This window comes from Lynx rufus, unplaced genomic scaffold (genome assembly GCF_022079265.1).
Source record: "Lynx rufus isolate CCGP_SWC_20201006 ecotype Redwood Valley unplaced genomic scaffold, mLynRuf1.p SCAF_1, whole genome shotgun sequence".
In the NCBI taxonomy this organism is placed as follows: domain Eukaryota; kingdom Metazoa; phylum Chordata; class Mammalia; order Carnivora; family Felidae; genus Lynx; species Lynx rufus.
Genome location: NW_025814823.1, coordinates 73,327,743 through 73,354,396, shown reverse-complemented (window position 1 = coordinate 73,354,396; position 26,654 = coordinate 73,327,743). Strand labels below are relative to the sequence as shown.

Here is a 26,654-nt window from a genome sequence, read left to right as displayed (position 1 = left end):
AACAGAGAGAGAGCATGAGCAGGAAGGGGCAGAGAGAGAGAGGGAGTCACAGAATACAAAGCAGGCTCCAGGCTCTGAGCTGTTAGCACAGAGCCCGATGCGGGGCTTGAACCCATGAGCCATGAGATCATGACCTGAGCCAAAGTTGAACCTTCAACCGACTGAGCCACCCAGGCACCCCGCTTACTTGAATATCTTAATATTGTCTGAAGTTGGCAATTTGAGTTCACCTGGTTGAGGTCACTCTTTTTAACATTAGTCCAAGGAGCATCAGTCTTGTAACTCAGGCAACAGAAGGGTTAGTTGAGAATGACTGATATCATATACAGAATGACTTATGTTTAGATTTCTAGTTTCCCAAAACAAATATATTTATATAAAAAGTATAAGTAAGCCATTACAATTAATTAATTACAATGCAATTCTGGTATTAACACCAAATTTTCAGCCTTAGGGTGCATGTTTCTCTCTTGGTCCTGATACTGGTATTTTCTTCATAGTTATGGCCTGGCATTGTCTTTAATCTTCTGTTTCTGTCCTAGACCATCTAAATTCGGTTGATTATTATTATATTTTTAAAAAGAGTCATTGCATTGATATCAGAAAATAATGGTTCTTAATGTTTCCCAGAGTTCAAAGTTCAAAGTCTTTAGAGCTCTATTTTCTATAGTTGAAGATATTTGTGTTATTACGCACATTTATTGAAATTCTGACATTTAAGACTATACTAAAGGTCAGGAAAAGTCAGCTAATAGCTTTTTTTTTTGTAAAAAAAATAACCCATAATCAAAACTCTAAGCTTTGTAAAAAGACATTATATCTGTCTGATATACCACATATATTTGAATGGTGGGTTGAATTTATACACAGTTTTTCTTTTTATACAGCTCATGACTTTCTAGGCTTACTTTTCTTACAAATAGATTTTGCATGCATGTTGTTTCAGTCATAGTTTCTTGTATAACAAATTACCTACAACTCCGCGACTTGAAAGAAGAATGAACATTTGTCATTTCACACAGGTTCTGTGGGTCAAGAGCTCAGGAGTGTCTTGGCTGGGTAGTAGTTGCTCAGGGTCTTTCGAGGGGTTGCAGTGGAGATATTGGCTGCAGATGCCGTGATCTGAAAGCTGACTGGGTCTGAAGAATCCTCTTTCGAGATGGCTCATGCATGTGGATGACAAGCTGGTGCTGGCCATTGATAAGCCCTTCCTACCTTGACTTCTCAGGGCTGCCTTAGTGTCTTCCTGACACGATTGCTGGGTGTCCTCCAGAAAGAATGATCTACGAGTATAAGGCAGACCCTATAATTTCCTTCAGGACCTAGCCCCAGCCACACAGGTCTGCCCTATTAAAAATGGGAAGGAGCTTTAAAAGAATGAATATGCAGAGGCGAGATCACTGGGGTCCTCGTGGAGGCCAGCTCTCACACACTTATTCTTCTTTCTCATTCCCTAAGCCTATCTGGATGTGTAACTGCTGATTCTGCATCCTTAGAAAAAATAATTTCTGTTTATTTAGGCTTGAATTGAGAACCCAGCTAAGGTAAACATCAGGAGTTAAGAGAACGTAGGTTTAATGGTACTGGAGATAATAGGACTGGATTCAGAATCCGAGTAGCAGCAGGAATCTGGGTCATGGAGATAAGTCCAGAAAAGAGTAGGTGTTGAACCAAGCACATCTCAGGGCAACTGCCTCCTTTGAGCGAGAGGATTTGTGGGGTTAGGTGAGAAGACAGGTCCTAGGGGGAATGGGTCCTGGAGAGGAGGGCAAGAGGTACACTTTGCTCTTTATCCCAGCGAAGGTATTTAATCTAATTGTTTTCCCTGGTTTGTGCATGTGATGCTGGAGAATTGGGTTCAGTAGCACCTTGGCAAATAGAGTTTAACAACTTAAATGTTAGCATCAACAAAAAGCAAGTAGCTTTTGGGAGCTAAAGCGAAGCTATGCTAATTCCAAAGTTACAGTGGTGGCGTCTCTCCATTTAACAAGGCAGTGAAGTTATACTAAATGTCTAAAATCTCTGTTGGAAAACGTGGTGCAATCTACATAGCTATTTGAATCTGGTAAGTTATCATTTAGTGTTTTACCTACTGTGTAGTGTTTGATTTTTTGGTGACACTAAGTGCTGACATTTATTGTGTTTATAGCACACTCAGGTCATTATTGAGATTCATCCCAGCAACACAGCTATGAGATGTGTGGAGTCAATTTAGAAACGCAATGGGCTGTGGAGTCAATCAGGCTCAAGAAACAGTCTCGAGTCTACCACGTAGTGGCTCTGGGAGTTTGAGTGAGTTATTTGACCTCTCTAAGCCTCTATTTCCTCATCTGTAAAATTGGAATTGGGGATTTAAAGAATCTGCCTCAAAGACTGTTGTGAGGATTTAGTAAGGCCGTACATGTAAAGCACTCAGTATGCCTGCTAGGAGACACTTACTAAATGTTAGCTCCTATTATTCATATAAATATCCTTAAAATTCAATTCATGCACTTATTCAATAACTATTTATTGACTTTTATCTGCCAGGTATGTTTTTGGATTCTGGGGAACACAAGTGAGATCCCTATCCTTACAGTGTGGTGCTTAGTCAGCACTATAAAGTAAGCACAAAAATATAAATATGAAGTATGTAAGATTGTGAAAAACTCTATAATGAAAATCAGAGAAGGATGAAAGCAAGTGCTATGTCTGGGGGCGGGGGTTGGGGGATTCTATTTTATACAGGATCGTCACAGACATCCTCAATGACATTTGACCAGAGAGCTGAAAGAGTGAACGAAAGAGTTTGTGCAGGTATCTGGGAAGACATTCTAAGCAGAGAGAAGCAAGTGCAAAGGTCCTGAGGCAGAAGCATGCTTGGCACATTGGTAAACATGGGGTCCGCTTTAGATGAAGCAGAGTAGGTAAATCAGTGGTGAGGATGATGTCGGAGAGGCAGCTGGTGATCAACTCATTTAGGGTTCTGTAGGTCATAGTGAAGAGTTTGCCTTTAAATCCTAGGGGGAAAGGAAGAAATTGGAGGATTTTAAATAAAGGAGTAACATGATCTGATCTACATTTTATAAGGATCACTCTAGCTGCTGTGTTGGAATAGACTGGGGGCCAGTGTTTAAATGTGATGTGTATTAATAAGATGGCTTAGGTACAAAATAATGGTTGCTTGAATGAGGGAGGTTTTGGTGGAAGGTGTAGAAAAGAGAGCAGATTCTGGAAGTGTATTGAAAGTAGAGTTGACAGGAGTCGGGGAGAACTCAAGTTTTTTGTACTAAGCAACTGGAGGGATGGGGCTATTTACTGGGATGGGGAAGTTTGTGGAAGGATTGCCTGGAGGCTGGGATCACCAGTGTGGTTTCAGACCTGCGTAGTTTGAAAAGCTTTTGGGAGACATTTAAGGGGAGGTAGTGAGTAGAATTGCATCTCTGAGTCTGGAATTCAGGGGGCAGTGTTGGCGGGGGGGGGGGCTTCTGTTTGGGGGTTGTAAGTAGCTGATTGAATTCACAGCTGGGGAATCTGTGTAGAAGGGGAAGAGGAAGGCAGTGAGGATGAGCCCATGTTTGTAAAACACACATTTGAGGAAGAGCCTCTGATAGGAAGGAGAACTAAGAAAGCTGGATTCCTGAGGCCACATGGAGGAAGAGACAGAGATCAATTATATTGAGGGCTGTTACATCAGGTGAGATGATGACTGAGAATTAACCATCAATATATCTGCAACATGGTGAGCCAGGCACTCCCTTAGATCTTCTGCAGAAAACAATGAAAAGTGCTAGATATCATATTTTCAAAGGTTTTTTAATTCTCTATGAGCTGGCAAGGAAGTAGAGGGTACTCCAGGAGAAAACTTGCAACGGCAATGCTCTTGAACAGGCACTATGAGAAAGGGTCTGGGATGTCGGTGGCAGGGTTTGTGTCAAAGGTTGGACATTTCAACAAAAGTAGCAGGAAGGAGGACAGGCTGTCTGGGCACATGTGCAGGTGGTTGGAAGACATGGTGGCGGGAACGTGTAGTCCTCTTCCCGATGGTTTCTCTGTGACATCACAAGTAAAGCCATTCGCTGAGGGGAAAGGTGGGGGGGGGGGGGAAGAGTGCCGGAATTTTGAGAAGAAAAGAAGTATGAAAGAATCTCCTGGGACTATTGTAAGATTGCACTAGCAACCCACTCGAGGTCAGCAGTCATGGGCCATAACGGGAGTGTGTCGGGGTAAGTGCATGTGTCTCTCCATTATGTGCAGCTCCACGGGCACAGGTGTAGAGTGGGTTTTGGCTCAAAAGTCAAAGCAAGAGGGGGTAAGGTAGGGAAGGGAAACTCTGACAACCCACTATGGAATCGAAGTGGGAAAGGCAAGGTGTCGGGCAGGAGGACGGAAGAGGGAAGCTTAGAAATCAGAGCCTTCTCTGTTTCCATTTGCCATTGACTCTAACCTACCTTCCCTATGAATTTCTATTTATCGCTGCCTCCCCCATTTCCTTGTGAGCCCCTGTCTCATTCTTTGATGTTTTCAATCTACTCTGTAGCAGTTTTCTTGTCCAAGGTAGGAAATCCATAACTGTCAATTGGACTGTGTTTTCATATTTTTCCTAGTCATTATATATCAGTTACATTATGTGAAATTTTATTGAGAATTCTTTTTGAAAAGCCAGCTCCATATAAATATGTATAAGGAACTATTCTGCTCCAAAGTGCTACTTTAGATTATAGGTGTATCAGCACGGCTGAGGTAAATTAAACTTTTGACAACATGGTTATTTTGTCAATTAAGTAGATGGAAGAGATGAAATATTTCAATAAGGTATTTGGCTAGAACTTTTTGATTTGACCTGTGTACATTTAGTCAAAGTGACCTAATGCTTGCCAGTTTTCTATTTTATTTTGAGGAAAGCCTAGAAGATAAAAAAGGAAAGGCAGTCACCTTTTTCTTTTGAAAATAATATATTGACAGTGGTTATCAATTTAAAATTTTGTTACAGTTACATTATGTGTTTGTTACAGTTATGTGTTTGTTACAGTTATGTGTTTATGTGTTTGGATGTGTGTGCACGTTGGTAGGGGATTGGTGGAGTCAGGAGGAGAACATAGAATATAAAAGCTGTTACGTCAGAGTGATTGGCAAAGGATCTCTTAAAAAATATCCTGTATGTGACTGTGGCCAGCATAAAAGACTAAAACTAAACTAAAAGTATTGTCTTGAGGTCTAGTACTATATAACTTTAGTTAACAAATATGTAACATGTATCTTCGGGTGTGTGGTGCTGTACTAGGTGCTGGGGCTACGGCAATGGAAAACAGATAAAAAATAAAACTTTTATTATCATGAGGTTCAAAATGAAATGGGGCTGTGAGCTAGAATTGGTGTGGAGACAGAGTGGGCAGATTTTTGTGGCTGACCACATGTGGGAGATCAGGGCGGGAGGGTGATGGAAGATCATATGGAAGTTTTGATCCTGAGCAGATGATGCTGACTTCCCTCATTTAGGGAAAACAAGAGGACTACAGAGTCTGGGGAAAGATGCTGGTTTAGATGATGCATGCCATGCAGACACCTGTACGGAAGCATCCAGTGGCAATTAGGTGAGAAGGCAGAGAATATACATGCTGCTGCTGTAAGTTTAGGTGCAGGGAAGAAGGATGTGAGGAACCAACAAAGAAGCTTGGGGGGAGAGTTGAGTTATGAGCCAGGCTGTGAAGCGAAGGCTGCTCTTCGTTGCTGCATTTATAAAACAGCGTGGTCTTCTTTACGTGTATGATTCTGCTTTTGATTAAAAGTTTGTGTTTTCCTCACACGGCAGATTTGAAATTCTATGAGAATGTAGCAGGAGATAGACGTATGTTCTAAAGGTAGAATAGGTAACCTTAACAATATCCATTAAGGGGCGCCTGGGTGGCGCAGTCGGTTAAGCGTCTGACTTCAGCCAGGTCACGATCTTGCGGTCTGTGAGTTTGAGCCCCGCGTCGGGCTCTGGGCTGATGGCTCAGAGCCTGGAGCCTGTTTCCGATTCTGTGTCTCCCTCTCTCTTTCTGCCCCTCACCCGTTCATGCTCTGTCTCTCTCTGTCCCAAAAATAAATAAACGTTGAAAAAAAATAAAAAAAAACCAATATCCGTTAATAAATTTTAATTTCAGGCACTTGAAAGATGGAATACCTAGGCAAACAGCAGTTTGTTTGGGGATCAGATTCGCGAGCTTTTAAAGTTTATTGGATTTTTGTGTTTGGCTTATGGATTCGTTTTCCCTCTGGTGTTCTACAGTGTTATTGCGGGGTGCTCACGTTGTGTGTTACTCTAGCACATGAGTTCTCAAAATCTGACCTCCCTCGTCTTTGGGAGCTTCTGCTATGTTGCCCAGCTCATCTCATTGGCTTCTTTACCTTTTGTGTTGTGCTTTGAGTCTCAAGGTTAATTCTTGTGGGAGGCAAAGAAGAGGAAAGAATTGAGGAACCTTGGCCTTCCTGCCGCTCTGCTTCCTGGAGAACCCCCTCCCCCACCCAGCGTCTTTACCACTGAGTTTCTGCTCCCCTGTCCATCCCCTCCTCTAAACTGGAAGACAGGAGGTCATGGGTTGAAGTCCAGAAAGCCTCAATAGTCCTTTTCCTGTTTGATTTTCCTCTTGATCTCTTGTCTACTTGCCTGCCGGTATTTATGGCAACAGTGCTCATAATGGAAATATAAAAAGTCCAGCCGAACCTATGTGCGTGCTGAAAATCCTAACCTTTAAACTTGCACAATTCTTAATCCCAAGAAGCATTGATTTCTGGATGTTCGGCACTGCTTTATATTCCTAAGGGATACTTCGCATCCATCTCAACTCCTCAATTTCTTTCTCAACTGTATTCTTACAAACGTCCTATTTTTAAAATTACTCCTCTGAAGCATATTCCAGACAGGACCACACTAATTTTTAATGTATGCTTGGTGAATAGCTGAATTTGAAAATAACCATTTAATTCCATTCTTTGTGTCCTTAGGGCATCTTGCTGTTCTTTTACTTAGAAAATTCTAACCCCTTGGTACTATTCAACTTTGATCAGAATGAGTTTTCTACTGACGTAGGAAGAAACAGCTTTGTCACCATCGTTGAAAAGATGGATTCTGTTGGGAAAGGTAAAGTATGTCTTAGTGATCTTGTTCTCAGCACGATATGAGAAACAGATTCACATCCAGTGTCATCATCTGGTGCACAATTTATCATCTAGAAGCCAAGAGAGAAGCATGTCACATTTAATCAGTACTCTGCTCGACTCTTACTTAGAGTTCTTTGAAAAGAGACTCACTTAGAGGAAATGATATTGTTTTCCCAGACGCTGAATTTATATTAAAAAAATAAGCTTCTTTTTTCTTGGGGATTTTGTTTTTAGTTTTCCCTTGGCACTTTTACATCATTCCCTTAAGAAGGCGCTTCAACGACTGTGCTTCTTAGAGCAGCACAGCATAATTAGGCAATTGCCCTTGCGTCTGGAGTCCACGGGTGGGAGGGGGGGAAGGTGACAGAATTGTGCAATGGGCTCATTACAAAACAGTGCAAAATAAAAACCTGAACTTACCAGTTAAAGGAAAGCTGAAAATGTGCTGTAAAATATTAAGGCATAAAAGATGAAAGTAAAAATCATCTTCAGTAGAATGGCTTGGATAGTCAGTTGGGATCAGTAGTAATTGGTTAATAGAAAAGATAAGTTAATGAAAAAAGCAATAAAACAGGGCAATTATTAAAAATGATACACATGTGCCTTCAATATTTCACTTTATGTTAATGCTCATTCACCAGTACTTTGACCCCCATGGGGTTTCTTTGATTGTGGTTTGAACTGATTTGAGTTCTTGTAGAAATCACACCCATGATCTCTGATTTCTAATTTTGGTGTCTTTAAGTGGAGCAGAACTTGAAGGATGTAAGCAATCTGAGTGCAGAATCTTTCTTGATTTTCATGACATTTTCATCCAATCTTTTATGGTACAAGAACACCCATATTCAAAGGAGTATTTTTAGCCATTTGCCTTTATCAAGTTTTTTCAAATCATTCAATCTATTTTTTTTTCACAGAAATAGCAACTCTCTTTTGCAATTATGCTTGTGATTTCAAAAATAATTAAATTACATAATTAGAATAACAAGGCCAACTTGCATAAATAAAACGGGGGGCCTGTATGGGAGGGAGCAGATATCCATTGCATGGGCAGTCTGCGAGGGCATCCCGGCTGCACGGGCAGCTTCCCATGGCTCCCATCACATTCCTCTGTAAAGCAGAAGAAATACAAAAATAGTTGCTTACTTGAATTATTCCGATCCACAGATATCAGTTGAATTGAAGGAGAGACTTTTTTATTTTTAAGAAAACTTTTATTTCAGAATAGTTTTAGATTTACAGAAGAGTCACAAAGATAATACAGGGGGTTCCCCATACCCTCGTTTTCCCTATTAGAATCTCATCAGTGTGGTACCTTTGTGACAATTAATTAATATTGATACATTATTATTAATACAAGTCTGTATTTTATTAGGATATTATTAGTTTTTACCTATGGTTCTTTTTCTGTAATTGGATCCCATCCAGGATACCACATCACATTTGCTAATCATGTCCCCTCAGACTTGTCTACACTGGGGCAGTTTGGGAACCTTTCCTCATTTTTGATAGCCTTGACAGTTTTGAGGGACACTGGTCAAATGTTTTGTAGCGTGTTCCTTAATTTGGGTTTATCTGACATTTTCCTCATGTTTAGCCTAGGATTATGGGTTTTGGGGAGGAAGGTTTCAGATGTAAGGTGTCATTTTCATCACATTGTATGCAGGGTACCTATCAATACTTACCAATATGAAGTAATGCTGTCAATGTTGACCTTCATCACCTGGCCCAGTTAGTAGTCAGACTTCTCCCCATTGCCTCTGGTAATTGTTATACTCAGATGGTTTACCATATTGAAATGGGAATATGTGCAGTAGTTAAGTTCTTTCATCCATGTTCTCCTCATGATAGAATTAGACAGTTTGGCCTCTTGATGAGGATTTTGTGACTAGCCAAAGAAATACACTTAATGTCAGCACTCCTGACATCTCAGCACTCCTACTGAATTCCCATTTTGCTGTCTTGTTTTACATTTCTTGAGCTTTAGTATTAGTATCTAACTGAAGGAAACACAGGCTCCAAGGCTGTTTTTGGCAGTGGTTTGGAAGGAAAATGGCGTGCCACGGTCACACACTTGTGCTTCTGCAGTTGTATGCTTCAGGGTTCTAAGCTCGAGACTAAATTTACCATTCCTTTGTTCAGTTTTGTTTCATCCTGTGGTTAGAATTTATGGCAGTTAAACATTTTTCTGCTCTTGAGTGCTTTTAGCAAAAATGTACTTGATAATCACCTTGCAGCATATCAGTGGATGACCAGGCCAACTAATCATTGACCTGGCAACTAATCACTGCCCTATTTGCAGAACAAATAATTCCAGTATGGTGTAGGGAGATGGAAAGTAATTCCGGTATGGTGTAGGGAGAAGGTTTGTGCCATCAACCTAAGCCACAAACCACAATGGCTCATATCTCATACGTCGTAGAAGTCATACAAAACCTGAGAATAGGGGTGCCTGGGTGGCGCAGTCGGTTAAGCGTCCGACTTCAGCCAGGTCACGATCTCGCGGTCCGTGAGTTCGAGCCCCGCGTCAGGCTCTGGGCTGATGGCTCGGAGCCTGGAGCCTGTTTCCGATTCTGTGTCTCCCTCTCTCTCTGCCCCTCCCCCGTTCATGCTCTGTCTCTCTCTGTCCCAAAAAAAAATAAATAAACGTTGAAAAAAAAAATTAAAAAAAAAAAACCTGAGAATAAATCTTTTAATAAGGAATCAGACTCTTACACTATGTCAATCTTTTGGAAACATTTTAATATAGAACACAAAGAGATCTCTAAAACCCAGAGACCATCTGTTGCCTTTGTGGGCCTGGAGATATCATGAGGATATTACACAGACTTCCTTTTACTGAAATTTTTGTGATAAGAATGTGAAAACATTTCATTTTAGAAATGACACTCATTTACCTTATTTACACAATAATCGTTTCCTAACCCTCAGTAAAGAACAAAAAGCATAGTCCCAACAGTTTAAACTTAACACCTACATTGTCTATAGGCAGATGAGGTCGAGGCCAATTCTTTGTAGGTTTTCTCTTCTATAATCCCAAAGGACTTTCTTTTTCAATCGCATCTTGGCTGAATATGGAACTCAATCATCTGTTGCCCCACTATCTACATCGTATAGACAGCCCCAGTGTGAACTTAACCTTAAACCGCTGAATGAGTGAATGGCTTACTGCCCAATCAGGCATTATTTTTCCGTTTCTACGTTGTTTTGGTTCTCTGCCCCTCACTAGGATATTTGCTTCTGCTGATGTGGTAGTGACACACCTGGGGAGAAATAGCATGCACTGTAAAAACATGTTACGAAGGGAAATCCTAAGGCCTGGGTTTTACAGATCCCTGTGGCACATCTAATTCTCTGCCCCTGGGCATGATCCTAACCTTTGACTCCCAGTTTCCTGCGAGAGGAGGAAAAGGCAGTTATAGCTACCTTGCCCCTACCTTCAGAAAGGTGGTTTCAGGATCCAGTGCATGGTAATTGTGCGAACGGGTTATAAGCCACGCTGGGCTGGACAGTCAAAGGAAAAGAATGAATGAAGTCTGCATAGGGGTGAGGAAAGCCTACAGGAATCCTTCCTACCTATACCATGACTAGTTATCCCAGTGCAGTATGTGGTGAAGATTTATGCTATGAAAACAATGAATGAGAAGGACAGATTGAATTAGTCGATACTCTCAAGGACATCTCCAGGCCCAAAGCTTAGATGACAAATGCACTTTACTGGCATCAGAGTCCCTGAGTAGTGTAATTAGTTGTTTAACAAAAGCCTGATGACAATAATCATGATGACTAGGAACCTACTATAGTAAACGAAAGTTGGAAAACATGATTTTTAGGATTCTTCCTTGTTTTAAAATTCTACAGATGGCCAACTTAAAATAATCGAACCAATGACCTAAACGGAAGTAATCTGTAGACCCATGGGGGAGAAACAAATAAAAAATGATATATTAAAATACTTTTAATAATATGTATTCACATTTAAAAAAATTCCACTTTCAAGATGGGAATAGGAGCACGGAGCTCCCTATGCACGAGATGCAGTCCTAAGAGCCCCCCTAACTCATCAGTCCTCACCGAAGCCTTACGAGGACAAGGGGACCAAGGCACAGAGGGAGGAAGTAACTACACTGAATAAAACAACTGGTTTGGGGAGCCAGCACTTGGACAAAGGTAGTCGATATAATAAATATGAAACAAAAATTAATTTGGGAAGATGTCACTAATTGATGCAAGGAACAGAAGTAGCCGAACAATTAGAAAAACACTGGGAATAAAGAGAGGAATGGCTAACATGGTAACTATCCAAATGTCCAAACACAAATGAGAAAGTACGAGACAAGGGGACACCATGGTGTTCAAGGAATGTCTTTGAAATTAATATTTGGAATGTGTTTGGAATGTATTTTTAAAGTTGCTATTAGATAATTCATAGCCAATATTTAGGCATTTTTTAGATAAGGCAGTTCTAATAGTCACCCAAATTGTATTCAGGAATAGGTAGGGTTTTTTGCTTTGTTTTTGTTTGTTTGTTTTTTAAATCTGCCTCTGAAGAAAGACCAGTTGAAAACAAAAATTAAGCAGTGGAGAAAAGGGCTGCTATTTTAAGAAAATCAGTTATTAAAAATTAATAGGAAATGTATTTGATTATATTAAGTAGATATGCTTTCTCATTGACTTCAGTAATTTTTTTTTAAGTTTATTGTGTGTGTGTGAGAGAGAGAGAGAGAGAGAGAGAGACAGAGAGAGAGAGAGACAGAGAGAGAGGAGAATGAGCAGTGGAGTGTCAGAGAGGGAAGAAGAGGATCCCAAACAGGGGCTTGAACCCACAAACCGTGAGATCATGACCTGAGCCAAAATCAAGAGTCAGATGCCCAACTGACTGAGCCACCCAGGCGCCCCTGACTTTAGCACTTGAATTGTACCAGATCATTCATAAATGAATTCTACGGTTTTGACTAAAGAAACCACTGGTATTACAATTACGCAAAAATTGCTATGTTCCATTTGTTAACAATGTTTTTCTAGCATTTGTGGATGTTGACTGTTTATTTTTTTCAGATTTCACGTTTCTACTTCTACCTCTGTCTCCTTGAATACTCATGAGAAATTGCTGTACCTATGACAGGTTGCATGATGTTTCTCCCCCCTCTGTGCACTCAATTTGTGTATTATTGTATCATATGACATTTTGAATCAAGTGCTGCTAGTACCAAGCTGCTCTCAGCAGCTGATGCCAAAAATATTCATTATAACCCTTCTCAGCATGCAAGTGAGGGCACTTCAAATCCCAGGGACGGAACTTCCAGCGATTGTGCTTTTCTTTCTTTTGCATAAAATACAGCAAAAAGGATGCAAAACAAAATGAGGCTTGTTAGAAAACAATGCCTTGGTAAAATATTGTAAAGCATGCAGTTCGTGGTTCATGAAAGTCACGTGAAATTCAGCAGCACATTATAGATACCACCCCAGAGGCCTTGTGCCCCTTCTCTTCTCTTGCCTCAAGTGGCATTTTTCTTCAGTGTTTGATTTCATTCAGGTGCCAGCCATCTACACCCCTGGAAGTAAGCAGTCCCCTTCCCGGAGAATCATGATATTATACGCGCACGTACATTTGCTTCTGCTCTGGCCCTTTATGGGAAGAGGCCAGTCGGGATGCATTTAGTCCTTGCGGTAGTAACAAGGTGCATGGAAGGCATGGAAGGTTCCCTTCTCCAAAGGAGGACAATTAAAAAAACAAATTCAATAAGTAAGTTTTGTCATTTTCTAATATTAAGAGTGCTGAGCCTGCAAACCTCAGCAAGTTTCTTATACATTAATTCATTGTACAAAGTGAACGCCGAAGACTCAGTAGCCAGCTGACAGGATGCCAGAAAATGTCACAGCAGAGAAGAGGGAGCCTTCTGAAGTGGTTTTGAACACCTGACCTCCCACCTGCAGCGTCTTCTGGAGGAAGAAACATGGAGCCTGTTGACAGGGGTTTGTGGATGGAAAAGTGGGGTTGGCAGGGGACAGCAATGTGTGGATTCTTTTCCTGTTGCCTGAAAAACTGCCTCTCTTATTTGCTGACCCCGGAAAGACCATGAGCAAAGGGCTGGCCCTGGGCAAAGGTCATTTTCATCTCAGCCTGATGAGTACATTCCATGTGCCGCTGATGTCTGTGACTCCTGCTCAAAGCGCTGTGAGCTCAGTCTCCCAGAGAGGGCCAAAGTCACACGTGTCCTCCAAAGAAACCAGAGCCGTTGCTGTGGCCTGCTGTGTTCCTAAGAGATGCCAGAACCACACTGGGTTTTCACTGTGGTCTTGCACTCTACCTGCCCTGCCATTCATTGTATTGGTTGACGCTATGCTTTAAAAAATGTGTTCTTATAGAGATGTTTCTTATCCTGCTGAGTCTCAAGCCACTGCTGTAGCTACAGTGATCTCTTCTATCTGGTGTATGTTTTGCTAACTTTTTTTTAATGTTTATTTATTTTTGAGAGGGAGAGACAGAGTGTGAGTTGAGGAGGGACAGAGAAAGAGAAGGAGACCCAGAATGTGAAACAGGATCCAGGCTCCGAGCCGTCAGCACAGAGCCTGATGCAGGGCTCGAGCTCAGGAACAGCGAGATCATGACCTAGGCCGAAGTCTCAACCAGCTGAGCCACCCAGGAGCCCCTGTTTTGCTAACTTTTGTCTTGGAAATCACAAAGTCTTACCCACGCCTTAAAGGAAAAGCTCAGAATTCTTGTCTATTGAGTACTTAGCATGTAGTTGACACTGTAGTGAATACTCTATATATGAAAACCCAGAACAAGCTGACGTGCTAATCCTTTAAAAAAAATAGTAATGTGATCTTACCTGTGGAAGTGGTTTAGGATACTGATCTCACATTTTCCTGTTACATTTGAAATTCTGGAAGATAATAGGGTGAAAGATTTACCCTCGAGAAGAATAATATGTTTGAATCTTCTGCTTTGAAAACACATAGAAATTTCCATATTTATTTTGCTCTGGAGCATATAGTAGGAAATGTTTGGCAGGTAAAATTTGACTTCTTTTAAACTCCCTTAGTTGTTGTCAGTTAATTTGAACTCATGGAAAACAGACCTTTTATTAACAACAGCACAGCCCCACAAAATGTAGAGCCATTAGTGGAATATTATCAAGCCATTTTCAAAACCTATCCATGAATCTCTGGTGTGACAAAAGGCTTAAAAAAACCAGGAAGGCTAGTTTAGTATTGAGCACTGATTCATGCGAACTCATGAGACGCAAGCCCAGAGAACAAGTTTTACACCAGGTATGGCCAGCTGGTCAGTCTGCAGTGGGTGGGATTGGGTGACCCGGGGTCACAAGCCAGGCTGGCTCCAAATCAGATAACCGTGGAGTCAGCATTAATGTGCTGAGTCATTGCAGTGACTCTGAAGCATTTCTCTCCTCTTTCAAGTGCTTCCAGGTTGTGGCCAGAAAAGCCCGAGTGGACAGCAGGAGGGGTGGCCGATCATGGTGGTCAGAACCAGAGTGAGGGGGCAGACACCTGCTTGGGAATGTGAATCCTTCCAGGTGCACTGTAGCCATCGGCTTCTGAGTGCTGTCTTTTTTTGCAGCCTCATTCTTAGGATCCCACTATATTCACATTAGGTTCTTGAAATTTTGGCCTCAGTTTCTCCAGCGTAGCTTAATGTCATTTGCAGCCCCTTAGCTTGTGGTTGATAATTATCTTGTGTTAGAAAGTTTTATTTATCAATCCATCTATTTTAATTTATATTTATATATTTTGGTGAACAGATAACAGATTCTTGAGACCGGGAAGTAATAAACTCCACTAGGTTTCTCTTAGCAACACCATGCAAACTTCCCCACTTTTCTTCTCCCAGACCTTCTGTATTTAGGGCTCTCAGTGGAACACAGAAGAACTTGCTAGCATATTCATAAGGTTCAGAAGGTTTCTCTGCTATGAAGAAAAGATCAAGCCCAGTGTATAAAATGCCCTGAAATTTATAAATTTCAAAAGAAGAAAAATGCCTAGTTTACCTTTTAAATGATAGTTCACATAAGAATGTAGGGAATTCATAAGGCTATTTTGAGTTAGTGAGTCGGTAAGTACTTTCCCATAGTTTGTAGCCAAAAAGTTAGAGAATCTGTATCAATCACCTTTTTTAGCAAGAGCATATGTTTTTTCTGCTTTTAGAATCAGACCCAAGAAAACATGCAGCTTACTAAAAAATAATACTGTTCAATTTCAACCCTCTCTTTGTTTTGATTTTTAAAAATTTTTATGTAAGGGGTGCCTGGGTGGCTTGGTCGGTTGAGCGTCTGACTTCAGCTCAGGTCGAGTCTCGCGTTCCATGAGTTTGAACCCCGTGTCGGGCTCTGTGCTGACAGCTCAGAGCCTGGAGCCTGCTTCAGATTCTGTGTCTCCCTCTCTCTGTGCCCCTCCTCTGCTCATACTCCACATCTCTCTCTCTCTCTCTCTCTCTCTCAAAAAAAAAAAAAGTTAAAATTTTTTTTTCCTGTGAGCACTTGCTTCTGCAGCACATTTACTAAAATTGTAACAATTTGAGAAGATTAGCATGGCCCAAGGATGACAGGCAAAATTTTTATGTGAAAGTGATACAGAGTAGAAAAGAATGATGTTGTTTTCTAGAATGTTATCGGTTAGATGACTTCTGTTTGATTTCTGCAACAGTATACGTTCCACTAAAGGACAATTACCAACAATATAGGTCTGGATTGGCCCACCGAGCAGTACTCACTGGCAGGGTGGCTTTCTGCCACTGCTAGGTTGTCTCTAGGGCTGGTGACAACTGTGTAGGGTAGAGCAATGGTGTGATTTAAAGGGAGGATGGGGAGGGACAAGGCAGTGAAACTGCTAGGGAAGGGTGACGTGGCCTTGGACCTAGCTCAAGGTTGTCCCCTATCACTCACTCCAGACGTAAGTTCACGACCACAGCCAAGACTTGCGTATGCAGAGAAACACGGTGCTGTGTTCGGGTTGGATTCAGGGACAGCACTAGAATTTAATGGGAAAATTGGTAGCTGGCACAAAACCAAAGTTGATTGGGTCCAGAGAGCCAAAGATGAGCTGTTGCTCTGGACCTCAGGGTTGGGGAGTCCTGCGTCCAGAGGCTGGGCTGGTAGGGGAGCAGGTGTGGTGGTGTTAGTACCATGCCGTGGGGATGACCTTGGCACTTATGGGCACTGCAACCGGAAAAGAGAACTGCCAAATTCAGACTATAGGGAAAAATGTCCAAGGGGACACACTTATAAAAATGAGAAGACACCACCCATTCACATATATGAAATGAAAGAAATATATTTTACTCCATCAATAAGCAAAAAGTGGTCGCTACAGTGTGAGGAGGTGACTATTTACAAGTTAGATAATACTTTTCTTCTGAGGGTTTTGAAGTACTTTTGATTCTCTAAATGTTATTGTGGGGGGGGGGGGAGGGCGGGGTGCCTGGGTGGCTCAATCAGTTAACTGCTGACTCTTGATTTCAGCTTAGGTCATGATCTCTTAGTTTGTGAGCTCAAGCCCCGTGTTGGGCTGACAGTGCAGGGCCTGCTTGGGATTCTCTCTTTCCCTCTTTCTGCTCCTCCCCCACTCACTCTCTCTGTCTCTCTCTCAAAATAAATAAGTAAACTTTAAAAAATGTTATTATGGTGTAGTAAAAAAAAAGGGAGTAGGGGCGCCTGGGTGGCTCAGTCGGTTAAGCCACCGACTTCGGCTCAGGTCATGATCTCACAGTCCGTGAGTTCGAGCCCCGCGTCAGGCTCTGTGCTGACAGCTCAGAGCCTGGAGCCTGCTTCGGATCCTGGGTCTCCCTCTCTCTCTGACCCTCCCCTGCTCATGCTCTGTCTCTCTCTCTGTCAAAAATAAATAAAAAAAAAACATTTAAAAAAATCTTATATAAAAAAGGAAGTAAATATCTTGGTCTGCATTTAGAATTAATACAAAACTAAATCAGTGTGAATTCAGCTTTGGACTTCGAATCGGTTTTCCTCTTAATTACTGAGAATATGAAGTTACATGAGACTATCACTGTCCTATTTATGGCAGATTGTTTTCGTGAGTTTGCAACACGCTATATTTTTCAGGCTAACATGAACACAGACTACTTTCTCAGTTTTTCATGATTGTGATTGAAGGAAATTAAAAAGCTGGATAAAACAAAATTATTGTTTCAAAGTGGTATGGAAAAAAAATAAAATGCCGAGGTAATGTACTAGAGCCTTTGAATTTTTAGATTCGTAGACAGATTCAACTTGAAAGAGTACTTTATCCTTTGATGCAAATGTTTTTTTTTTTTTTTTTATCATCCATCCTCAAAAGAAAGATTTTGGTTCATTTGTGTAACTTCAAAAGATTCTCTCTTATTCACTGATCAAACAATTACTGAGTGCTACAGTGTGCCAGGCACTGTGCCTGATGCTTGGCATAGAGGATGATTAAAGAGAGTTTCAAGCATGCTTGAGCAGTGGAAAGACAGAGGGAAAAAAGTGGAACTTTTAGCAACCAAAGAATTATTCTCTCAGAGATAAAATTTTTTGAGGGGGGCGAGTGGTCTAATGGGGGAAGTAAAAAGACTAATATTTTATGTATAGTAACAATAATTTTAGAAGTGTCTCATTTTTAAAATCCTATTGGTGTATTTGTGTGTCATCTTGTCCGTTTGTATTAAAAAGTAAGAGCATTCTTAAAATTAAGCATTCAGTATTAGACATGTGATCAACTGAGATCTTTTCTCATTATAGAGATATAAATTGTTATGTGACCTGCCCTATAGTTCTGGTCTGAAATTTAAATAAATAAAGTAAAAAAGTATTTGAGGGGGAGAAGAATAAAAAGGACATGGCATCAGTAGAGATGTTTTCACAAAGAATTACCAAAAAAGGTACATGTCTACCTTTTAAACAGTTCCTATGGAACAGATTTGCTCATTGTGATTATATCCCAAATAATGTCATATGATAAGGTGGCTTGGATATCTAGGCTGCAATGACATTTAACTTCACAGTCTCAGTGTAATGCCAGAAAGAATACATGCAAACATGCAGCATACATATGCAACGTTTTCAAAAAGGTCAAAGCAAACCCAGAATATATTGATGCAAAGGGACTTGGTAGCCTTGAGTTACAAGCCTTCTTTCTAATTGCTATCACCATGAAAACTCAAATTTATGAACTGTTGTCAGCTATGTGTCAGAGACAGAGAAGACCAACTAGGACCAAAACATATGCCGTGTGTCCTCCCTGGCGTGAAAGAAGCAAGAAAGTGTTTGCCTTTTTTAGAAATGAATCCCTGGGGTAGTGTTTGTAGCATGGGTTCTGTGCAATTAAACAAAGCAGTTGAGGCACTTCATATTGTTAACTGTTATTCACTTAAAATAACAAATACTAGATTGTAATAATAGTATTTGTTGTTAATTCCACAATTTCTGACTCAACAGCGAAGGAATTAATCAATCAAGATTTATTGGGCACTTTTTGTGGACCACACATGAATGGGCTGATGGAAAAAGCAGGGTAACACATAAATTATGCTTTCCATTGATATGTTCATTTAACAAATGCCCATTAGGCATTTTGTCAAGCTATCCACACTAATGAGCATTATGAGTCAGTCATAGAGGTAAGTAATCCTAAATGGTCTTTGGCCACAGAGATTTGCCAGGCGAGATGCTCATGCAGAAAAACAAAACATTTCAATGAAATACATGACTGTGTGCAATATGCAGATAATAAATATTGTGGCTATTTCCTTCTTTAAAAGGAAGAGAGGGATTTTATGGAAGAAGAGTAACTTGATCAGATTCTGTGTGATGGGGATCCTTTGAGGAGTAGGGAATTTCTTTCAAGGTGGACAGATGAGCAGTAGTGGAGAAAATGGAACAGCTCATTCTTAAAATTGAGGGGAGGAAATGCTCATCATGCAGTCAGAAGAGAGGATATAGACATGTTTGGTTAGGAGATACACAGTGATTGTCTAGGATCCTTAGCCCCTTAAAGTAAAACATCCCCAAGTGAGTTTACTAAATACCATCTATAAGGTTGGAGCCTGCCCTAAACAATGAGACCAATTTTGCCCTCAGTCAGAGAATGTTCTAAGAATCTTTAAGCCATGGCTCAGAGACATACAGTCTAGTTTTTTTCGTTTGTTTGTTTTTTGTTTTCCTTCTGCTGCTGCTTTGCTGTTCAACCCTGGTCCATGAAGCATTCCCTCTCCTTGATCCTTCAACCGACTCCCTACCTTGGATCATGGTTCTGCAACTACCATTGTTTGCTTTGAAGCCTCTACCTTGGCTTCATGCCCTGAGTTACTGGCTGTTGTAACTCTGGGCAAATTACTTACCCTCTCTGTGCTTCCATTTTATCATTTGTAAATGGGAATAACAATAGTTCCTACCTCATTGGGAGTTGTAAGTGTTAAGAACATATAGAACAGTGCCTGGAACTTACTAAGCACTATGAAAGTACAAAAAATTATCAAAGTATTATTTTGGCTTATGTATGTATGTACATATGTTTATTTTATTTAGAGAGAGAGAGAGGGGGGGGCAGAGAGAGAGGGAGAGAAAGAATCCCAAGCAGGTTCCATGTTGTCAGTACAGAGCCTGCTATGGGGCTGAAACTCATGAACCATGAGATTATGACCTGAGCAGAAACCAAGAGTTGATGCTTAACTGATTGAGCCACCCAGGCGCCCCTTGGCTGGTCTATGAGGTTCTGGCTTATCTATTCCCTGCCTAAACACAGGCCTAAAAGAGTGGAGAGTTTATGAAGAAGATCCTTAGAAATGTTGGAATATAGTGTACTCTCAGTCTAATAACAAAATAGAGAAAAATTCCGTGCAAAGATGGTGCGATATTAATTCTTAGTGTAACTTTCCAAGTTATTCAGAAACCAAGCTTATTATTGATCTGATAAAAATATGAACAAGCATTTATCACACCAATCATTAGCTCACCCTGCTTCTGGAAATACACGTGTAAAGAATTCCAACAAAAGTTACTTTTCTAGATTTTTTATCATCTCTAGAAAAACAGCTACCATGAATGTATTTCATATAACACACACATGCACAATCTGGAAATTCTTCTTAATGAAGTAGTGAAATAGTAGTGAAATTGAAGCAACATTCACAACCAAAAGAATGGTTTTATTCTGTGTACCAAGAACATTCATCAAATCACTAAAGAGACTATTACAGGGCTATGAATATTATTCTTTGCTCTATGAAAAATTTTATCTGACATCAGGAGGATACAAGTTTGTAGCTGTCATTTCTTCTTTTTTAATATTAAAATTTTTTTTTTAAACATTTATTTATTTTTGGGACAGAGAGAGAAAGAGCATGAATGGGGGAGGGGCAGAGAGAGAGGGAGACACAGAATCGGAAACAGGCTTCAGGCTCTGAGCCATCAGCCCAGAGCCCGACGCGGGGCTCGAACTCACGGACCGCGAGATCGTGACCTGGCTGAAGTCGGACGCTTAACTGACTGCGCCACCCAGGCGCCCCAAATATTAAAAATTTTTTTAGTGTTTATTTATTTTTGAGAGAGAGACACACAGAATGTGAGCGGGGGGAGGGACAGAAAGAAGTGAGACACATATTCCGAAGCAGGCTCCAGGCTCTGAGCTGACAGCAGAGAGCCCGATGCAGGGCTCGAGCTCACTGACTGTAAGATCATGACCTAAGCTGTAGTCGGACGCTCAACCAGGTGAACCACCCAGGTGCCCCTGTAGCTGTCATTTCTAAATGAATAAACAAGTCCAATTATATGGTCATCCAGGATTTATTCTTTCTTTTTTCTTTCTTTTATGCCTTTGGTGACTCTCCTTTGCCTTGTTAAAATTTATTTATTTTTGAGAGAGACAGAGAGAGAGAGAGAGAGAGAGCACACAAACAGGGGAGAAGTAGAGAGAGGGAGACAGAGAATCCCAAGCAGGCTCTGTGTGGTCAGTACTCATCCCAACAAGTGCCCTGTTTAATGCCCATCACCCATTTAGCCCATCCCCCCACCTACATCCCCTCCAGCAACCCTCAGTTTGTATTTAAGAGTCTCTGTATTTAAGAGTCTCTTTGGTTTGCCTCCCTGTTTTTATCTTATTTTTCCTTCCCTTCCCCTATGTTCATCTGTTTTTTTTTATTATGAATATCATTTTAAAAATGGAGCACCTTATGAGGACTTGTGTATGTAGAATGCATTTTGAGAACTGCAATTTTAGGAACCACAACTTTGGGAAGCTCTTAGTGGCTGAGCTTAAGATAAATGTTGAGGGTAGTACATTGAGAGTAGAGTGGGTATGAGGAAGTTTTGGTCTACAGAGCCATTCTATTAAACATATTGTTAGGGAGCACCAAATGTAGTGGAGATAAAGATATATTTTTCTAGAAGGAAAGGGAAATCAATTATTGTTACAGTTGCTCAGTTAATTATGATATTATAATTAAGATAGATGAAATAATTTCTAAATAAGACATGGTCCTACAATCCAGAAATTGCACTACTAGGTATTTACTCAAAGAATACAAAAATACTAATTCAAAGGTACACTTGCACCCCCATGTTTGTAAGAGCATTATCTACAATAGCTGAACTATGGAAACAGCCCAAATGTCCATCAACTGATGAATGGATAAAGAAGATGTGGTATATATACACAATGGAATGTTACTCAGCCATAAAAAAGAATAAAATCTTGCCATTTGCAAAGCATGATGGAGCTAGAGTATAGTATGCTAAGCAAAATAAGTCAGTCAGAGAAAGACAAATACCATATGATTTCACTCATATGTGAAATTTAAGAAACAAAACAAATGAGAAAAAGGGGGGAGAGGGAAGGAGAGAAACCAAGAAACAGACTCCTAACTATAAAGAAGGAACTGGACTTGGTTAGCCAGCCCCCATAACTGCATAAGTTACCAGAAGGGGGGGGTGAGGGGAGGGGTTACATGGGTGATAAGGATTACGGAGAGCACTTGTGATGAGCGCCAGGGGGTGTTGACGTGCTGAATCACTATATTGTACACCTGAAACTAATATTACATTGTACGTTAACTAAATGGAATTTAAATGCAAATTTAAAAAACAGAGGTGGCTCAGATAGTTGCTTAAGTGATGACTTACAATGAGATAGGGACAAGTGGGGCAGCAAGATTGGAATCTCTGGCATCTTCTTAATTCACATATGGGTAGAGTTTATCCATTATTATATGGCTAGTGGAAGATACTGTTTTTGCCTTGCAAATATCTGATTTTGTTTCCTTGGTATAGCTGTGAGATGCACCTGGTTGGAGGAAGGCTAAATCCTGTCAGGGTCTCTCTTGTTGTCTCCATTGGTTCAGACATGGAGATACTGAGTTATCTGATGAGATACCTAGGGGGAACTGTGCAACATGCTTTTGGGAAGTAGAGATTGGAAGTAGAGGTTAGGATCTGGGAGAGATGAGATATCTGGAGAGGTATTCAGTGACAGGTGAAGCATGGCATGGATATGGAGTAAGCAAACAGAATGCAGGACCGGATCTGGAAACACAAAGCATTTCAGATACTTGTGGAGGAAGAAGAACTACATAATGACGGAGAAGTTAGGATCAGAGTAATAATGGGATGCATAGCGAAAACAAAGTCAAGGATTCCCAGCTGGGGTGACTAGTTTAATGACAGGGCTACTGTTAATATTCTGGGACTAAGGGAACAAGGAAAGGGATGGGGACAAAGGACAGATTATAAGTGCATAATTAGGAGGTTGTTGGTGAGCATGGTGGAGTAGGTCAGAGGAATGGTGGAGGGGGTGAGGATTTGGTTGCTTTGCTTTGAAGGATGGATAACTGTGAAGAGACAGATGAGGTGAGGCCAGAAATGCTATACTGTGTGTGTGACACATGCATACTTCGCTGGGCTGTTGAGTCGGGTTTTCAGAGAGGGAGCCACCCTTCAGTGGCCATTTCTAATTCCATACAAGTGTTCAAGAAACAGTGGAGGCACCATGGGCCACACTTACTGCCTTCTGAGCACACTCAGAGCCTGCATCCAGGAAATTCAGTTTTGACACCACTCTGTTCATAGCTTATAGAAGGAATGCCTTACTTTTCACCAAAACAGCGACTTAAGTTCATTTAGAATGCATATAAAATGATTTTATAATAAGTCATACTCTTGAAAGCTCAAGCATCTGGAAAAAAATACAAGGCTGCAACAGAAATAGATGAAGTCTAAATTCATTTCCCCAAGTCCCTTGGAAAGTGCCTCTTTGTCCTGTTCTTTTTATGCTTGTCAACTGGAGAGTGCTTCTTTTCATTCATGTAGACTTTATGTTAGGTCCCTTTGAAGTTTACAGAAAGTTGACTTAAACTCCCAACTCCCCCCAGTGTCTCTTATTTCCTAGGGGCTCATGTTCTCATGTTCACCCTAGATGTGTTTTCATATTTCCGCTGAGTTCTCCATCTGATTTTTATCTCAGTCGCTGGAACTTCTTCCTTTTCTGTCGCTTGCATGCTCAGAAGTGAAACCAAAACCACCATTCAAACGAGACATTGGTGTGTATGACAGCTTTACTGAAGGTTCGCAGTGATGAAGGCGGTTTATGTCGCAGAACCAAACTCTGACTTAGTGAATAACTCAATGCCCTGACTTCCTTGCCACTTGGAGTTGTTGTTTTTTGTTGTTTTTTTTTACCCTCTTCTTTTTTCTGCATGATCAAACCTTTCTGTCCTGCTGCTGTCCACCGTCCCCTCCACTCTTCCAGATGCCTCGCCCACTCTCCTCTCTAGATGCCTCCTTCACCCCCCCAGATTCTGTTAACGTCTCATGGAGCAGTCTTGGATTTGCTGTCTTCATATAGAGCATTCCCTCAGGTCATTCCTCCCTGCTTAAAGCAGTCTATCCAGGTATTTTCTTAAAGACAGTTCTCTCCCTTAGGGGAGCTCTGGTGCTGGCTGTTAAAAATGACATTTTTTTCAACCTGCTACATAATTTTTTAAAGATAAATATGTTATTTATTCTTCAGGGGCTGACGTGCCTGGAGACTGCTGAAATCATTGCCTATTTTTCCTGCAGCATGTGGCCTAAGGAGAGACTATTATTTGAACAGACTGAATGAAGGAAATAACAATTATTTAATACATATATAGCTGCAGCCACAATAGACTCAAATGATGCTTGTAATGGGTATTTACCATGTAGAGAGCTTCCTCCCTGATATATTAGGTCAAGCACCCAATACAGTTTTAGGCCTGGTCCCTGAGCATCATGTCCCGAGTCCATCTGTTTCCAGTAAGATGTAAACTCTGTAAACAGTGTAACATTTGGGAGCAGACTCTGAAGGCATCCTGTGTATTCACTGGGAGAAGGAGAAGGGGTGCTTGCATATTCTTCGGGGGCTGGGGGGGCGGGGCTAGGGACATTTCAAATGGAGTTCCTGAAGGATTTATTCTCAAGGAGACAGTACTCATTATGTTATAAAAGCTTAGACTTTAAACTGTGTTGTTTAAAACTGGGTTTTATTTTTATTTGCTTTGTTTCAGGGAACAAGGCAGAAGATGAAAAAAAATATCATTTAGTATACATTAGCCACTGTGCCAGTGGTTTTATCTGTGGTGTTTGATTTCATCTTCACCGTAGCACCAAGGGAGAGGTTAACGGCCCTATTTTCAGGTTAGAAATGTGGCATGTAGAGAGATAAGCATCTCCTCTATGGTTGTGTCTAGAAAAGGGTCAAGTTAGAACTCATCTCAGTTGCAACTTGCCAGGATAGTCCCAAATATGGGAATCACAATGCTCCATTATTCACTTCTTGAACTTAAAACTTTATATTATAAACTTAAAACTTCTTTTTATTTTTTTTATTTTTTTTTATTTTTGGGACAGAGAGAGACAGAGCATGAACGGGGGAGGGGCAGAGAGAGGGAGACACAGAATCGGAAACAGGCTCCAGGCTCTGAGCCATCAGCCCAGAGCCTGACGCGGGGCTCGAACTCCCGGACCGCGAGATCGTGACCTGGCTGAAGTCGGACGCTTAACCGACTGCGCCACCCAGGCGCCCCTAAACTTAAAACTTCTTGAACTATACTTTATAGTCTTTCTCTCAAAAAAATATGAGACATTGAGGATTGTGATTCTGCAAGAGGAGAAGTAAGACAAATGTCAATTGTACTGAGAAAGAAGCTATTTTATTTTATTTTATTTTATTTTATTTTATTTTATTTTATTTTATTTTTATTTTTTATATGAAATTTATTGTCAAATTGGTTTCCATGCAACACCCCGTGTTCATCCCAATAGGTGCCCTCCTCAATGCTCATCACCCACTTTCCCCTCCCCCCCCAACCTCCACGAACCCTCAGTTCTCAGTATTTAAGAGTCTCTTATGGTTTGCCTCCTTCCCTCTGTAACTTTTTTCCCCACCTTCCCCTCCCTGCTGGTCTTCTGTTGAGTTTCTCAGGATCCACATATAAGTGAAAACACACGGTATCTGTCTTTCTCTGCCTGACTTATTTCACTTAGCATAATACTCTCCAGTTCCATCCATGTTGCTGCAAATGGCCAGATTTCATTTTTTCTCATTGCCAAGTAGTATTCCATTGTATATATAAATCACAACTTCTTTATCCATTCATCAGTTGATGGACATTTAGGTTCAGAAAGAAGCTGTTTTAATGAAGCAGGTTGAGTCACTAGGACAATTTCCTTCCTATGCTTTATTTTCTTCAAAAATTAGTTGTTATCCCAACACATGAATATTCCTGTTCTTACATGGTACTTTTAAAAATGGGAAATATATTAAAAGAGTATGCTTAATAAACACGCAATCTTATCCTTTAGAGACATGGTACGGTTTCACAATTCCAAGCAGGGCCTGGGACCCAGACTCGTGGGTTCGAATACCCGATCATCCTGTGTTAACCATGTGACCTTAGGGAAGTTACAGAGGGCTTTCTTTGTGGTTTAGTTTCTTCTTCTCTTTAAAGATGATAAAAGATAATACTAGTTCTGTCTCATAAAGTTATTGCAAAGATTAAAATGTACAAATGTATGAAAAGTGCTTAGAACAGTGTTTGGCATAGAGTAAGAGATCAATAAGTTTATTAGTGTTATAAGTTGATGAGGGACAATAGACAATAGTAATAAAGACAGTCATATAACACAGAGCTCTCAGTTGGAATAGGAAGAACACCTTGGCAGGGTGACCGGGTGGCTCAGCTGGTTCAGCATTCGACTCTTGATTTCAGCTCAGGTCACGCTCTCGTGGTTCATGAGTTTGAACCCCACATCACGCTCTGCGCTGGTAAGGCAGAGCCTGCTTGGGATTCTCTCTCTCTCATTCTTTCTCTGTGCCTCCCCTACTTATGTTCTCTCTCTCTCAAAATGAATAAACTTCAAAAAAAAAGAACACTCTAGCAAATGAATTGGTTAAATATAACATGTAAATTTTGTTGGAATATTGCTAATGGTAGTGTTCTTTTAATAGCCAAAAAGTGGAAATAAGCCAAACCTCTAACAATAAAGAAATACATAAGCTTATATATGACAGTAGCTAGTAAAATA

The 26,654-nt window shown here is 40.7% G+C and overlaps 1 protein-coding gene and 1 pseudogene across 2 annotated transcripts in view; both read left to right on the top strand.

Annotated features, from left to right (window-relative positions):
* The window catches only part of FGF14 (fibroblast growth factor 14), a 614,997-nt gene that overhangs the window by 101,880 nt on the left and 486,463 nt on the right, over positions 1 to 26,654 (top strand). The gene's annotated exons all lie outside the window — the stretch shown is intronic.
* LOC124523482 (uncharacterized) lies at positions 15,624 to 15,719 on the top strand (annotated as a pseudogene).